Source organism: Cryptomeria japonica, chromosome 1 (genome assembly GCF_030272615.1).
Source record: "Cryptomeria japonica chromosome 1, Sugi_1.0, whole genome shotgun sequence".
Classification (NCBI taxonomy): Eukaryota; Viridiplantae; Streptophyta; class Pinopsida; order Cupressales; family Cupressaceae; genus Cryptomeria; species Cryptomeria japonica.
In genome coordinates this window covers 263281484-263297987 of record NC_081405.1, presented here as the reverse complement: position 1 = coordinate 263297987, position 16504 = coordinate 263281484, and the positions used below count along the sequence as shown (strand labels likewise).

Here is a 16504-nt window from a genome sequence, read left to right as displayed (position 1 = left end):
TATCGATATTGAACTAGATGATTTAAGCTTTTCTCAAGCTTAATCAATGACAGATTTTTTTCTTTCGGATTTTATTGTGAATAATGTATTAATTCATATTTTTTATTGTCACCAAAAACCAAAAAACAATTGTGAATATTTAATTATTTAAAAAATCTTGTTTCTTTAACTCAACTCCAATTTTGTACACAAGCACAAGAACTTGCACTTGTGTATGTAAGCAAAGTAGCATATAATTGATTAATTGTCTTAAAATTTATTTATAAAAATGCACAGAAAAATATGTAAGTTCCTAAATATATATCCGTATAAATCATCTTTTTTTTTTAATTATCGACACTATATCAAGCTTCTGTCAAGGTTTCTTAACAAGTCTGAATCAAAAATCAATTTGCAAATTCTATGTTGCGTTCAAGTATTGTTAACTCCCCTTGACGCAGTAATATCTTTTAAAAAAAACAATGATCGCTCCTCATCATAACATGTCAACGAAGGATCCAAAATTTACGGATTTAAACAGCATCACCTCCATAGTTAAAAACAGTGTTGCACTATATGCAACTTGTTGAATTTGTGCGAAATCTATGAATAAGCTTCCATCAAAGTTTATGGCATAAAGAGAAATCATGAGTTCTGTTATAATACATACCATGAGAAAAAACCATCACAAAAACAAGGTGCATAAGCATGCCCAAGAACGATTGTCTTTGTTAGATCTTTAATCAATATTGAAGGCTGCTTACAATTTAATTGCATCAAAATTTTATTCAAATTACAAGATCAAATCAAGACAAAACCCTGATAGCCTATGAGACCTAAGTTGTTCTATTGTGAGGTTAAGATCCTCCTCTTGTAAGCATTATTGAGACCTAAGCTCATGAAGCTTGAGCCTAGGTGTTTCTCCTTGTATACCCCTTCTCAACCAATCTTCCCAAAAGCCTAACAAGCTACATTAGGCAAACTACTCTATCGCAGTTTCAGTCTTAGAAGACAGCATATAAAAGCTATCAAAGATTATTCATGTATACTAAAAATGTATGCTAGAACACAAAAAGCAAACAGAGAAAATTTACTGTCTACCATAACAGTAAACCAAACTTATGCAACTGCAACATTACTCATACATCTTAACAAGTTAAACCCAAAAGAGACCATCACTCAAAATCCAATACAAGGTATGGACATCATAGTCACTACAATTTGCACTAGTCGTTAAAACTTCCTCATGGCTGATCATAAGTTTGACAAAAAAACACACCCAACATTTGCATCAAGTTCACCTTCAACAGACGAAATAGAATAATGCAATTGGTCACGACAGTGTCAAGGAAATCATCAAAAAAGAATCATGATATATAATGCTTGCAATACCATCAAGCTAAGATCAGAAAATATGTAGTTTGTATAAAGGGACCTTCAATTGTAACAGTTTAAAACGCTTGCTTACATGTTGCTGTATATAAAGCTAAAGAACTTGTGTCCACAAATTTGCTTTCCAGTATAAGTTGGAGCACTTCCCACAGCAATGACTATGTTGATGTAGTTTGTTTGATAATTTAACACACATGGCTTTTATATTTAAGGAATATTCAGAAGCACTTCTAGAATCCACCAATAACCATAAGTACCTGTGCGCAAAAGTACGTATATTTGAAATGAAATAAGACCATTTTCTGAGGCTGTTATAGATAACCTGTATTGAAGCTTTTGTCCATATATTTATTAATGGTTGCAAACTAATACAGGAAGAAACAAAAAAGAACCATATCAAAACATAATTTTGATGATTCCATAATAAAGTAGCCCAAACGTAGATAGCTGTGTCAATTACTGAAGCTTATAAATTTAATGCCTTCTTGAAAGAAAATGGCAATTCACCGATTATATCTGCTTCAGATTACAGATAATTCATACGATTTATCAATCAGAGAATTTTCAAAAACATGAATTGGCTGCTGCCCAATCAAGATTCATGGCATTTGACTTGTTTTAAGCATTACAGCCACTTCATCCCTGCCGAGTGAGGAGCAGATCTATGACTGGTTAGATTCCTCACTGGAATTATACATAGGCGGCAGTTATTATTCTTTAGTAAGATAAACTACTGAACGCCAGAATACACATTAATGGAAATACCAAAAAGATCCCTCAATATACATGTTATGTTTTAAGTTATATTAAATTACAGATATGCATATTTTCAAGCATTACCTTTCAATAAAAATCTGATTTGGACAAAGAAATTCTTAAATATAAAGCTCTCAAATAAGCTCTTTTGATCGAAGAAGATGGTAAAGATCAAAACCATTTTACGAGACACTGGATTTGAAAGTCCTGGGAGATGGACAAACATTGAAGTTGGTGTCTGACTTGTCCCACGACCATGACCATCCAAAATGAACAGAGGGCGTACAGAATGACTCTTGAGGCCTGCAAAAGATATTCTAGGGTTACAGCATTGTTCAACTAACTTTAGTTATCACTGGAAAAAAATCTGATAACAAAATAAGCATATTATTTTCTGGGGCAGACCTGCTGCAAATATTGGCAGCTAAACAAAGCAAGATGCTCCACATAAATTTTCTAATATTTCACTAATATTATCGAATACAATAGTAAAATTCACAAAAAACAAGAAAGAAAATGGTATTTTCAATAGACCATGTACCCAGACCAAACTTATTACATTAAAACAAAGCTAATAAGAATCCAAAGGCATCTAGGAAGCATATTAGCATCCAAGCACGAATTCATGCCTCTGCATTTTATGATTGCACGTCAGCTGACACAATAAAAATTTATGATTACATGTCAACCAAGGTCCAAAAGTTTAGCTGCCAGGAGTCCCAAAGGTATATTTGCCAGGTTTAACAAATCGGGAGAAATATGGGTTAAGACAAGCATTTAGATTGAGCAACAACATTTTACATATGAAAAATATAGAAAATTACAGATATCATATACAACTGAAATTATGGCATAAAGTTGATTCAAGGAAGATGACCAACCTCATTTAAAACTAGTCTTCCTTAATGTATTGACTCAGAAAAACATTTCTGATGTTTTGAAATTCATCTTCTATTGTTTTCTTAAAGAGAATTGTGAACAGCTGACAGCACCTCAAGAAACATAGAATAACCAATATTTAATTATTATCTAATATTGTTAGAATGGATGGAAACCTACTCAAGCTCTAGGGTGGTGCAAAAGTATCAGTTACAAACATTTTTCATTGTAATCATGTGTATGTGTTTGTGTGTGGAAGATAACCACATCTAATATCAGAGTTCCTTTACAATTCCTCTAAGAAATCATTTTATGAAATGAAAAAATATTTCTAATATTGTCTCAAGCAGTAAGTTTGAGAATTCCTGCACCTAGAGAACTAGAGAATAGCCAGTATTTTAATTATTAGCTTACACGGTTGTACTGTTAGAATTGATGCAAACCTACTTGAGCACTATGGGACTGTGACAATACCAGTTGTTCACTAAATCTTCATCATCGTAATCATATGCAGACTCCTATTGGAACACTTTATCCTACAAAAAAATCTATCATTTTTTCTTTTCTTATTATTTTTTAAATCTTTTTTATTTTAGCCCCCGACCTATGGAAATATTTGATGACAGAAAATGGCCAAGAAATAAGGCAATAAACTAGGAATGCTAACTGTATTGTCATTTCTATAAGCCAACCAGATGGAGTGTCAAACAATGAATTTCTTGATGTAAAAAGAACACCATAAACCAGCCATTAACAATTCATATACTTTACAAAGTACATATTCTATAGCACCGCGAATTCATACGTCTACAAAACAAGTTTAAACAAGTATCCCAGGTGATCAATGCATAACTAATCTGGCATACCTTTTGGTAGTGCAAATTTATGTTTGCAGTTAGTATGGCTTTAACTACAGTGAGGATGCCCATGGTGGTCATTATTTGACCCTAATTAAATCCCATTGATGATAAGATCTATAGCTCAGGATGTTGCATGATGTTCAACACCCAGGCTTACCAACTCAACAACACAATAATCACACAGATCTAGAAAAGCATGGTCACTCTCAAACCTATAGAACATTTAGGATATCAAAATTGCCCAAAATTCTCACCAAGATGTCCAGAAGTAGGCTAAGAATTTGAAATATTCTTGCAAAAAAAAATTACCAAATTAATCACATGTAAACCAATGCAGCAGCTCTTTTCATTAATTTGATATCTTCTGGTATAAGCAGTCAAAAGTTTAATTGCAGATAATCAATAAGTATTGATTTTTCAATGCAAATGCTACACTAAACAACAATCACCCAGCTAACGCTCTAAGTATTTTATTACAAATAAGCCTTCAAGGATAAACTTGTGCAATTTTCATACCAAATTATCACTCCTTATTGACAGCAAACCTCTGTCAATCACTACATGACAGATTGCTGGAAATTGTGATTGTCAGAGCTCATGTTCAGGTGCTGGCTACGTTGGGAGTGGATTTGGCAGGCTAGGATAGCAGCGATTCCATTCTGGAATTTGCCAAAGCTGATAAAGGTCTGAAACCCTGCAATTTAAATATAATAAACTGCCTTTCACCCTGTTTGTGCCACCCACAATTCTTCTTTTTGCTAGACCAAGTATTAATCTTTATAACAAATATGGACAAAGAGTAGGATAATCGTGCTTTCATTTATTTCAACACTCAATACATGGCTAATATATAGCCACCACTTACATAGCCAAACAACCTCCTATTTAGTAGGTAGGTGTTATAACAAATATTCCGAAATACCATTCACGGGTATAACACACTAACCACTAACTATTGTGATATATTGTTATTTCAACAATATATACAACAACAACAGTAATTACCTTTCTACATTTACATAATTACTAACACCACAAATATAATGAAAACATTAATTTTCCTAACATTCCCCCCCCTTAATGTTTACATGGTAGAAAAACATTCACACTCTTCTGCAGTATGCTCACCCTTGTGGCATGTCCAGCTATGTGACTCATGACCTTGATCCAAAAGAAAGGCTCTCTCCTCCCATGGTTTTAAACAGGCTTACTGCAAACCTTGACATGAACAGGAACATCCACTCATCTGTTCACTTCATGTGGTTTTCTGGATCCTCCCACAAACCCTTTCAAGATCCATGAACTGACTTACTCTGGTGCTTTTGTTTGCCACTATGCTTGCAAATCAAGGAAGTTACATAGATATCACCATACATATCATAGATGGGAATGGAACATTGGTTATATTCCCACCACAATGTCAAATTCCACTTATTCACACAACCAAAACACTAAAAAACAAAACATATCATGCTACATATTAGAAAATAAAAGTGCCACCAAAGCTGATAAGCGGCCCCGTCGTTGGTGACTGACGAGAGGTCACCAAAATTCCTCCAGCCTCCTGTGCCTCCAACCTCCAATTAATTTGCTACTTAGTAAATTTGGCTCTGAGACTTATTTGGTTAATCGTGAAGAAAAGAACATATTTTTCTCCACAAGATGGATGTCGCATACAAGCGATAATGCACCCAATTACAATTTTTTATTTTTAGTTTTTTTCTGATATTTTTAAATTTTGATAACATTAACAATCAACTCTTAAAAATAGACCCTATTCTAAAAATAACATGACTTGACTTTGACATAAAACATCTTTAATGCACAAGGGAGAGAAACCCTTGGCCGTATCAATATATAATGAAGAAATCTCCCTCTTCACTAGTGTGCCAAATGAATTGGCCAATACACCTAACTGTCGATCCTAAAATATGTGCACTCTTCCTTATCATACTTGAGCACAACATGAATGATAACGATATACTATTTAGCCTTTTCTAATGATGAATTTTGTGCAGGAGAATCTTTCCCTTCGCTGAAACTATCATGCTAGGCATGAGATGCTCATCAGCCACAAGCTCATCATTAGTATCATCTAAATTTGTGAGAATCGTGGCAAGTCTAACAGCAGCCTTTGACAACTGCACCTTGGCATTAACCTCAATCTTTGTGAATCGAATGAATCACAAACTAGTTGGACAACATCAAAATGATAAAAAGAACTTATAAGTAACTATAGAGAGAGAACTGATTTTGATGGCCTTCTACACTCTGGCTAGATCACTGCAAGGAATGACAGTGAGGCTCATAGTTAATTTCGTACCTGAAGATAATTTCATAGAGTGCCTCATTGACTAGGACCACATACTCATCGACATTCTCCACCAACTGGTGCACAGATAGTGAAGCATTGTAAGGCTCCACACTGTTATACCTTAGATTGCCCTATACAAATCTCCACATGGATTTCTCGAAGCAAGCAAGCACGAGATCGATAGCCTATGGCAGGGGCATCGTGGGCATCAGGGAGACAATTTCATGCACACTAGATACTCGTAGATGGAAATAATTTCACTCAACCTTCACCCTCGACAGTTATGACCCGAGTTTTTCTATTGTGGAAGTTCTGGTTTAACATGCCCACCAAGTGTATGGACGACAGCTTCACTGTTAATCACGAGCCCCAGAGCAAATAGCACCACCAAAAAATCCATCATATTTATCTCTCCTGCGAACTGCATAAAATGAGGCTCCTTCAAGCTTGGATACCCGCACTGAAAGTAGGCACAGAATCTCTTTTGCTCTGATACTATATAAGAAATATGGACAAAGAGTAGGATAATCGTGCTTTCATTTATTTAAACACACAATACATGGCTAATATATAGCCACTTACATAGCCAAACAACCTCCTATTTAACAGGGAGGTGTTATAACAAATATCCCGAATTACCATTCACGGTCATAACACATTAACCACTAACTATTGTGATATTTGTTATTTCAACAATATATACAACTAACAACAGTAATTACCTTTCTACATTTACATAATTACTAACACCACAAATATAATGTAAACATTAATTTTCCTACCAATCTTCACCAAAATAAAAGAAAGAATTTGTGGCGGACCAAGACTGACGCATGTCAGAATTGTCTCCCTAGGCAGCAATTTTAAGTCCTTCCAAAGTCTAATAAGTAAGATCGAACGACCATATGAGACATAATATTTCTTTGTCCTTTTCCAGACTCTTCCCTACTGCGGTTCCTTGTTATGTTTTCTTTTTGTTGTATTCACCAAACTGATTTGTCTTTTACCAGCTGGACCCAAGGTTTCCTTTATTTTCCACTGATTAAATGAAACTGAGACTGCTGATTGCTGGCCGGGGCTATGTCCAAACAGCATTTACAGGGGTTTCATCCTGTAGCAGATTCAAACTTGCAGAGACTCATAAATCTAAGAAAGAGGCAATAGTAGAATAATCCCCAACACCTCATGATACCTCTTTCATCTTCTTCCAAAAAAAAGCCATCGAAGCCTCTAGATTTCTTACCATAGGCGACTTAGGCATGTGAAATAGTAGTTACAATAAATATTCATTAACTTCCCCACCATGTGCATTCATCTAGTAATAACATTGTGACTTAAAGGTGGCCCCAACTTAAGTCATAATGAACAATTAGAATATATTTGCTTAAGACTTAAGCTTTTTGGGCTCATCTTAATTAATCAATTATTCCCTTTATTTCTTAAATTTCTCCTAACCCCCGGGAATGAAAAGGCTAGGAAATTTCATTTTCAAGTCTAATCATTCGAGAGGGGACATTACAGAAACCAAAAGTGATGAACTGCAAATCATGCAAATGGAATGGTATCTATCACCAACTCAGAAGGTGGATGCTTAACCTCATATTGCACATGTATTTGTGAGTGTTTATACAGATTTTTAAAATAGATTCCCAGATTTTATTTTATTTTAGGTCAAATTAGAATCTAGGAGGACAATTTTCTGTTTCTTAACCCTGCATGTTTAGATAAGAGGATTTAATTTAAGGGTGATTTTGTGCTACGAAGTGCTAAGCACTTATGCCATAAATTGAAGAAGTGGAATGGGAGGCACTACTTGCAGGAAGCTGTCATGCTGAAAGATGTCAGAATATAGTTGTAGAGGGAGATTCACTAATTGTAATCAATGCTTTGAATAAAGCATTCTGCCCTAAATGGAAACTCCAAGCCATGCTGGAGGAAATTCTAATCTGGAAAAATAATTTTGAGAAGGTTACAGTAGTCTGTTGCTATTCGGAGCAGAACAAGGTAGTATATTTTTTGGCCAACAAAAGGTATAGATTTTCTATTATCTTATCTGTAGAGAGTAAGCACGTTAATAAATGGCAAGATCTTGCCAAACTTATAAATGATGACTGGCCATCGCGATTGAAAGAACTCATAGTGTTTAGCCATAGGCATGCCATTATGGTTGTTTAAATCCTTTTAGGCATTGGTTGGAGGAAGATAACTGATATTGGTCTTTTTATTTATTTCAATCAATATATTTATTGTGCTATATAGTTTGCTTTCGTTTGCATATCATTTCCAGTTCAAGTTAGCTTATTAGATAATCTAATGATTTACCTGATTGAGAAGTCCTGGTGCTTAGTACAACTTTACATTAAAGGTTGAAGGTCTATCTACACAAAAAGATTTGTGTGAGCCATTATACCAGAAATCAATCTTTGCTTTCTGTACATTATCAAGATCTACATATACACTTAGAAACTCTATCATTGGGAGGCAGATGCATCTTAATATTGTCTTTGTGAAGCAGTTGCACTACAAGTCCAATGTCATAGGCTTGAAGCAAGCTTACCCAGTTTTGTTGTTTGTTGTTCAGATCTGTGTGTATAAGAAAAAACTTCAAATCATTGTGATCTTTTTTGGCCACAAACCTTCCAAAGATTAGATAGTGCCTAAACTTGTCAAGAGTGTGCATTATGGCTAGCATTTATTTATCATAGATAATATAGCTCTTTCAATGTCTTTTAGCTCTCTGCTTTCAAATGCTATTAGATGTCCTTTTTGTATTAGCACTACTCCAATTCCTTGTACAGGACATGAACTTACTACTTTTTTGACTTTATCAAAGTCTGTTGAGTTGTCTCTAGCCAGGTATACTCCCTTCTTGGTCAAATTTGACAATGGAATGGCTAATTATGAGAATTCTTTGATAAACCTTAGCTACACAGCCTAAAGAAAACCCTCTCAACAGCCAATCTAAAATAGGTTGTAACTTTTTCTAATCAACTTGCACTCCTTGAGCACTAATAACATGTCCTAAATAAAGAATCCTTGTCAATCCAAACTCACATTTAGACTCCTTAGCAAAAATGGACCATTGCTCCAAAATTCCTAGAACTTCATCCAAATGTTGTAGATCTTCCTTCCATTATACTAAGACAAAATTCCTTATTTGATTTCTGAACTCATGGTTCATACATGATTGGAAGGTAGCAAGAGCATTTATTAAACCAAAGGGCATAACTAAAAACTTAAAATCTCAAATGACATTGAAAAGTAGTTCTATGCACATCCTGATCTTGCACCCATATTTGATTATACCTAGATCTCAAACAAGACTATATGACCATCAACAAGTTTTAGGGAAGTTAACACTATCTACATTTGATGGTTCTAATAAGTTAACTACTCGTGTGTGTGTAAATTCACCACCTTACGCATGGAAGGCACAACACATGAATAGTGGTACCAAGGTTTGGTTACCCAAAGTCATGGTTTGGTTGACACATGATATATTTTTCAATAGGTTGACTGAAAGGTTTTATAGAAAAGATCATGAGGTTCATTTTAGAGAGTTGGACCAATTGAAGCAAGAAGGAATAATGGTGAAATATATACAGCAATTCCAAAAATTATCGGGAATGATCCCTAATGTTACAAAGAGAAGATTCTTTGTCCTTTTTATCAAAGGGTTAACCAAACCTCTTAGGGATTTGATTAAGGCATTTGATCCATTGAACCTTCTGAAGGCTATTAAAGGACCTTTGATTTTAGAAATTTCAGTGGCTAAGAATAAGTTTTATTAGAAAACACCTATATGACAAAATAAGAACCCCTTCAAAATGGGTTTTCTCAACAAAAGACATTACCAACAAATAGCAGTTTTGTTGAAGTACTAAAATTGAGTTCCACTGATACAACTTATGTTTTTCTTGTACAAAACCATCGGAACCTAGACCCAATGCTTGGGATAAGATGCACTGCATTACATAGAAGTAATTGATGAGGAGGATTCAAAGAAGAACCAAAGCCAAAAATTGAAATGTGAAACTAAGAATTAAAAGAGGAAAATAACCATCCAAGGGGTGCACTCGCAACCTTGTTGGGTGCTCCTAAATATCATCCTTTTAAAGTATGAGGAAGTTTGCAAGGACACAAAGTTACAATTCTAATTGACAATGGAGCAACACACAACTTCATTGATGAAGAGTTGGTTGCCAGATGAAGATTGCAAACAGAAATTTTCAGTGTCATAGAGGCTGATAGTTCTATCGTTCCATGCACCAAGAGAATTCAACAATTGGAGATTGCTCTAGGCAAACGCAAGATGCAAGATGAATTCTATATGGTGGGGGGAAAACAGATGTGGTTTTAGCAGTGCAATGGCTACACTAATAGAAGAGTTTAATCAAAATTTATCAGATTATGGAGCAAAGGTTCAAATCAGAAGGCAAAAAACTAGAGCTACGAGGCATTACTAATGGAGCCCCTAGAGTTGTATCAACAAAAAGAATGTAGAGGTGTTTTAGGAATGGACAAGTAGCGTGGGCAGCACAATGTTTAGTAAGCTCTACAACTACTACAAATAAGAAAGCTTATCATGTGGATATACTGATATATAAATACTCTTGGACAACCATAGCATGGTCTTCAATGACATTACTCTGAGATTGCCACCTAATAGAGGATTTCAATATATAATTAAACTAGAAACTTAAGTAAAAACAGTAATTACTACTCATACACATCTGAGAATAATTAAGGAAATTGAAAAAAAAAATAAGGAACTTCTTGAGATTGTTGAGTGGTTGAAGCAAAACTTCTTGAGATTGTTGAGTGGTTGAAGCAAAATTTGATTTGTGAATAGAGACAATTCATTTTAGTCACTATTCATCCCATTGATTAACTGCCTTTACATGATTCTTATAATTTGAAGAGTGGCAATTTTATAACAAATAATAATATTCATTTGTTAGAGATACTAACCATTGAAATTGTAAAGGAATTTAATATTAATCAAATATAATAAAATATTCCCTTTACGATATTACAATGGTATCACAATTGGATCTTGCTTAGCTTGTGAGATTTTCTATAATCAAGTGATAGAGCCAACAAGTATCATCAAAGAGAACTTAGATGACTCAACATTGTTGGTTGAAAAGTTTGTACACTTGGGGAAATATACAAAATTGTGGCTTCAACCACAGTGTGTGAGTAAAACTCTCCTAATTAAAGGAAGGCTCCCCCTATCTATCTAATACTAAAACTAAAATAGGATGGAACAGCAGTCTTTCTTCTTTTTTCAAGAAAGCCAATATCCTTTTCTCTCACAGAAAAGTGCTAGCAATTTAACATAAAACAGCAATAACAACTTTCTGAAATGAAATGACAGAAAGAAAATGAAGTTTCCTGAAAGTTCAAAGACTTCCGTCACTTCCTTCGAGACAGGACGGTAATATCAAGTTCAAAGTCTTGACTATGTGAAGTCCTATCTACCCTTTTCTATTCTAATGATGTCAAGAACAAATTATGACAGCACAAAGTCTGAAATAACTTATTTCTTTCTACACAAGACAGCAAGAACTGGTGTGAGCCCAAAGTTTCACAGCTATTTCCTATTATAAAATCTACTTCTAACCTCTCTCAAGAACTAGTGTAAGCACAAAGTCTTACAGTTTTTCTCAATAGAACTTCTATTTTAACTAAATTAATCTCCAATACTTGAAGCACAAAGTCTGCAAATCAAATTTGATTAAGCCCTTTAAGAAACACTCGCAAGAAAGATAATATTGAACACAAACTCAAGAATGTAGCACAAAGTCTCAACACTTGAGTAATTTTCTTCTATTCCTTTCAATTCTTCAATTTACACATAAAAGCTCAAAGTCTTCTTGGTTGCAAATTTGGAGTTTTTGATTGCTTTCCAAAAGATAAAGATTACAATAGACCCCCTCCAGTATTTAGAGTCATGAGAAAAAGGTGGGAGGATCCTAACTAACTTGAGAAATTCTCTCAACCACCAAGACTTATTCAATAACTATGACTTATTCAAAGTTACAAGTCCTATTCTAAATTCACCTATTACTCGTCTACTTGTAATTACAAAAGTGCAAGTGATGACTTGACTTGCAATTTACAAAATGTTTTTACAAGTAAACATGTCAAAAGAAAAACTACAACTAAGAGATTACAATTCTGAAAAATGCAACTAAGTGTTGAAAAACACTTAGGTTGCAGCATGTGAAGACATGAATCCTTCGAACTTCTAGATGATCGTTCGTAGCTCAACAGGATTCGGCTCGTGGGTGTTCTTGGCAACAATCATGGTGTTCACAATAGTATCATGGCATTGAAGAAGCATAGAGTTGTTCTTCTCCAAAGTGGACTGGATTTCCTGCAAGAAGATTTGATGTTTCATCAAAACTTGAATTGAGGCAGCTGAAAATTGCTCACTCCTCCACTCATTATGAATCTTCATTTGTAGATCTACGAGAACTTCTTCTGGTATCAACTCCCCATTCTAAACCATGATATTGCAATTGGCCTTCTCACAGCGAAAAACAACACCTTGGGATACTTCAACTCGCAATCTCATTGCATCATCAATATCTTCAATGAGGGATTTGAGAACGAGGGCTTTGTTCTCTAGGAGCTCTTCAAATTCTAGATACATGACCGTGGAAGGAATAATGTCATGCTCATGATGAACACTCAACTGTTGTTGAGGCATCTTGCACCAAACTGTCGAGCTGCCTCCAACCCTTTCCAAGTTTTGTTTGAAAGTCTCGGAGTTATGATTCAATTTTTTTTCAATGGACTCCAACTTAACCATCATTTGGAATGTCTTTCAGCACTTGCGCACACAGATCATGAAGTTGATCCACCCAAGAGTCCAACGCTTGTACCTTCTGAACAGCTCTTTCAACTCCTCGAATTGACTCTTGTGAATCGAAAGAACTTGAAGGATTACTCCCTTCACCGGCAGATTTTGTGATTTTATGAACAGCTGCAATAAGTTGCCTATTCTCATCTTCTAGCTTGTCTTTCTTCGCTAGAAGTTCATCATATCGCTGTACCAGTGAAGCTACGAATTGTTGGGCATCCGGCTTGACCACTTCATACGTTTGCTTACCCAATTCTATCCTTGTGACCCTGTAATCAGCAACTTGCATTTCCTCATGTGGATTATCTACAAGGGGCTCAACAATTTCTGCCACTTCATCTTGTTGTTGTCAACTGTTACCCTTGAGATCGTCTTGGCTCTTTTAGCAACCTTGGGCATAGATTGCTTAAGTTGCTGATAATCAAAGACATCAGGAGAAATTTCCTACTTCTTCCTCTTGGAAGTGAAAGAACTAAGCCATGGAGGTAAAACCATTAGTTCTCCTTCAGTAGTAGCTAAAAGCAAAGGAGAAGCAATTTATGTTTAAACAGTCGTGGTCATCCTGGGGGAAGTATCTGTCTGGATGGCAACCATGGCTTGTTCGGTAACAAAAGGGCATGAAGATTGTTTCATTAACTCCTCAAAACTAGAAGTAGAGGTATCAATCTCTAACAAATGAATACATGCAGAGTATCCTCGAAGATTTCCAGCAGACACTCTTGTTGATGATCAAGAGGTGGCTCAACTGTCGAAATGGGAATGACATTCTGAGGGGATTCATCTGCTATTGTGTCAGGAGGAGATAGAGGCAGCTCCATGGAAACTGAGGAGGGAATCTTACGAGGTGACTCTAAAGCCAATGACTTAGGAGCATCATCTGATTGTTGTCCTTCCTCTGGATCATCAGGATCAATCACATGAATGTGAATCTGGGACTTTTCTTTCCCATGAATTGTCGCCTCCTCAGGAGGAAGCACCATTGCCTGACTAACCCGCAATTTGATCCTCGTGCCTGAAGATGATGCACCTTCCTTGTTGTCGATCTGAATATCAGACTTACGTCCAAGAGGCCCCATAGAATCATCTTCTTTTCCAATCTTGATCTTGATGAGCCTAACACCGTTACCTTTGATCCAAGTGTTGGTGTTAGCTAATATGGGCTGAAATCTTTCAAGAATGGAAGTGCATTCTTTGTGTGACCACAGGATTAAAGGAAGTGGGGCTTCATCAACCCTCTGTGAGACATACTCTGGATCAAGCACATTCCCATCATCAATCATCCCTTGCGGAATGTCCACCAAGTTCAAATCAATAACTTGCTCAAGGGTGAGCCTGCAATAATCCATCTTAAGAACCTCCTTTTCTGTACGAAGATCCACCCAATATCTTTTATGCGATGCACATGTATGAAGGACTTTTTGATTCTCTCCTTCATACCTCGGTAGTCAAAATCTGCCCTTGACTTAAACCTTTTGAGTTTTATCTCCTGCATCTCGATCTCCATAGCTTTGGCTTTGGTGGATGTGATGAGGGAGTACTGGCCAATCTTCAATGGGTTAGTTGTAGAAATCCCCATTCCAACCTTATGCTTGACAGATTGATGTGCATGAACCGCCATGATTTGTCTTCCCAACTCCATGAGAATTATCTTATGAGTTGAGTATCTAGGGAGCATGTATGGCTGCCCACTGTAACATCCAACTCTCATATAAGTGAAAGTCGGGAATTGAAGGAACAAGCAGCCGTACTCATTCACTCTTTCCCATGCCTCATCTAATATTCTTCTATTCTTTAGAGTCTTGTCAAACTAACACATGAAATAACCAAAGAATGCATCCTGAACCCTTCTAAAATGTAACCTGTTGGGTCTCAAGGGCAGCTGATCATAGTACTCCCACACTGGTATAGCCGAGCGATCACCCTTGGTAGAAAGACCAAGGAAATGTTTAAGTGACGCTGCCAAATACACTAAGTATGAGTTCATGTAAAATGTCATAGTGGTAGGGACTGCTGCAAGTTGTTCACACAAAGCATCACTAATAATCTCTCCGCATGAAATGGGGTGGGACTGCCTTATGAACATGATAAACTGATACATCCAAGGCTCAAAAACATTAGAATGCTCGAGACCTAACATTCCGCTGAGGAGAGTAATGATGTCTCCGATTTCCCACTTGAAGTCACAACAGTATAACTTAGCCCACCTTGTGAAAGCGGCTCATGGCTCGTGGATCCATCTGTTAATGTGACGTTTGCAGTCCTTTTCCCTCTTAACATAGTACTCAACTGCACTATCCTTGGAAATCTCCATATACACAAGTGTTGACGGTATTCTGAAGACTTTCTCAATAGTATCTGCATCAAGGCAGATTATTGCCTTCTTATCATCATTTCTAATGGTTCTTGTCTCCTTGTTGAAATGGTGAGCGCGCACAAACAAAATCAAGTTCTAGGGCAGCCACCGGAAAAGAAGATGCATGATGAAAGTGGCTGTCCAACAAACGCTGCATATTACAATCCTGCGGTCCTCCACCCTTTTGATGAACTCTGACATGTCAACATGCCCAATTTTTGTATCCTTGATATGATCCGTAGGAGAGGAAACTTGCGTAGGAGAAACCTCATTCTGGTATTTGTCATATTTATATTTCATCTTCTTTGGAACAGAAGATGACAGCAAATTTGACATTGAAGAACAACCTGGTATGCTGCAATGAAGACTTAAAAGTGTCAAAGCAACATCAAGATCAGTTGCAACTATCATCTTTCTTTCTTCAAATGGGAAAAACTCTAACCCTTGCACTTCACAATTTTGTGAGAGGAAGATGGGAAATAAATGGGGATGCTTGAAACTTGGCTTTTGACCAATTTCGGATCTTGGGGAATGTTTTACAAGCATACAAGTGGGGAAGAACAATGTGCAATCGGACTTTTGAAACCCAAATGCAAGTATACTTGCGCAAAAGGAAAATGAAGAAGTGGGTGAAAAATGAGATTTTGACATGTGGGAAATGGCGTGAATGGTATGTACGGATAAAGGCAATGAGTATGAACGAAAATGGAAGGATTTTGGGAAGATCACTTTCAACGAAATGGGAAAAACCTTTCAACTTGTAATCCGGTTTTAAAAACCCGATTTTGAAAGGATGAGTATTTTCCAACTTAGAAATTTGGAATTTCACCAAAAGATGGTTAAAATTTTCCAGCCAAAGGGGTAGATCAATTATTTTCATCTTACTTGCAATCGGGATTTAAAATCCCGAATGCAAGTAAAGAGGGAAAATGGGGAAGAACAATGCGATTCACAAATTTCTTTGCTAAGAGGAAAATCTCTCTCACAAAACCATTTTTAAGCAAGAACTATCAAAAATAACACTTACACAACTAGAAAGATCAAACAAGAAAAGAAAATAAACAATGCAAGAAAGCAAAATCAAAAGAAATTCTTACCTT

General features: G+C 36.0%; 1 protein-coding gene across 6 annotated transcripts in view; it reads right to left on the bottom strand.

The window, feature by feature from the left end:
- Positions 1-1396: 1396 nt before the first annotated feature.
- The window catches only part of LOC131075755 (uncharacterized), a 102577-nt gene continuing 87469 nt past the window's right edge, over positions 1397-16504 (bottom strand). For 2 of the 6 annotated variants that reach the window (XM_059217105.1, XM_058012639.2), the window contains one exon: positions 1397-2430. The gene's annotated coding sequence lies outside the window, so the exon portion shown is untranslated. The remainder of the gene's footprint in view (positions 2431-16504) is intronic. The other 4 variants (XM_058012640.2, XM_058012641.2, XM_058012643.2 and 1 more) reach the window with 4 other exon arrangements.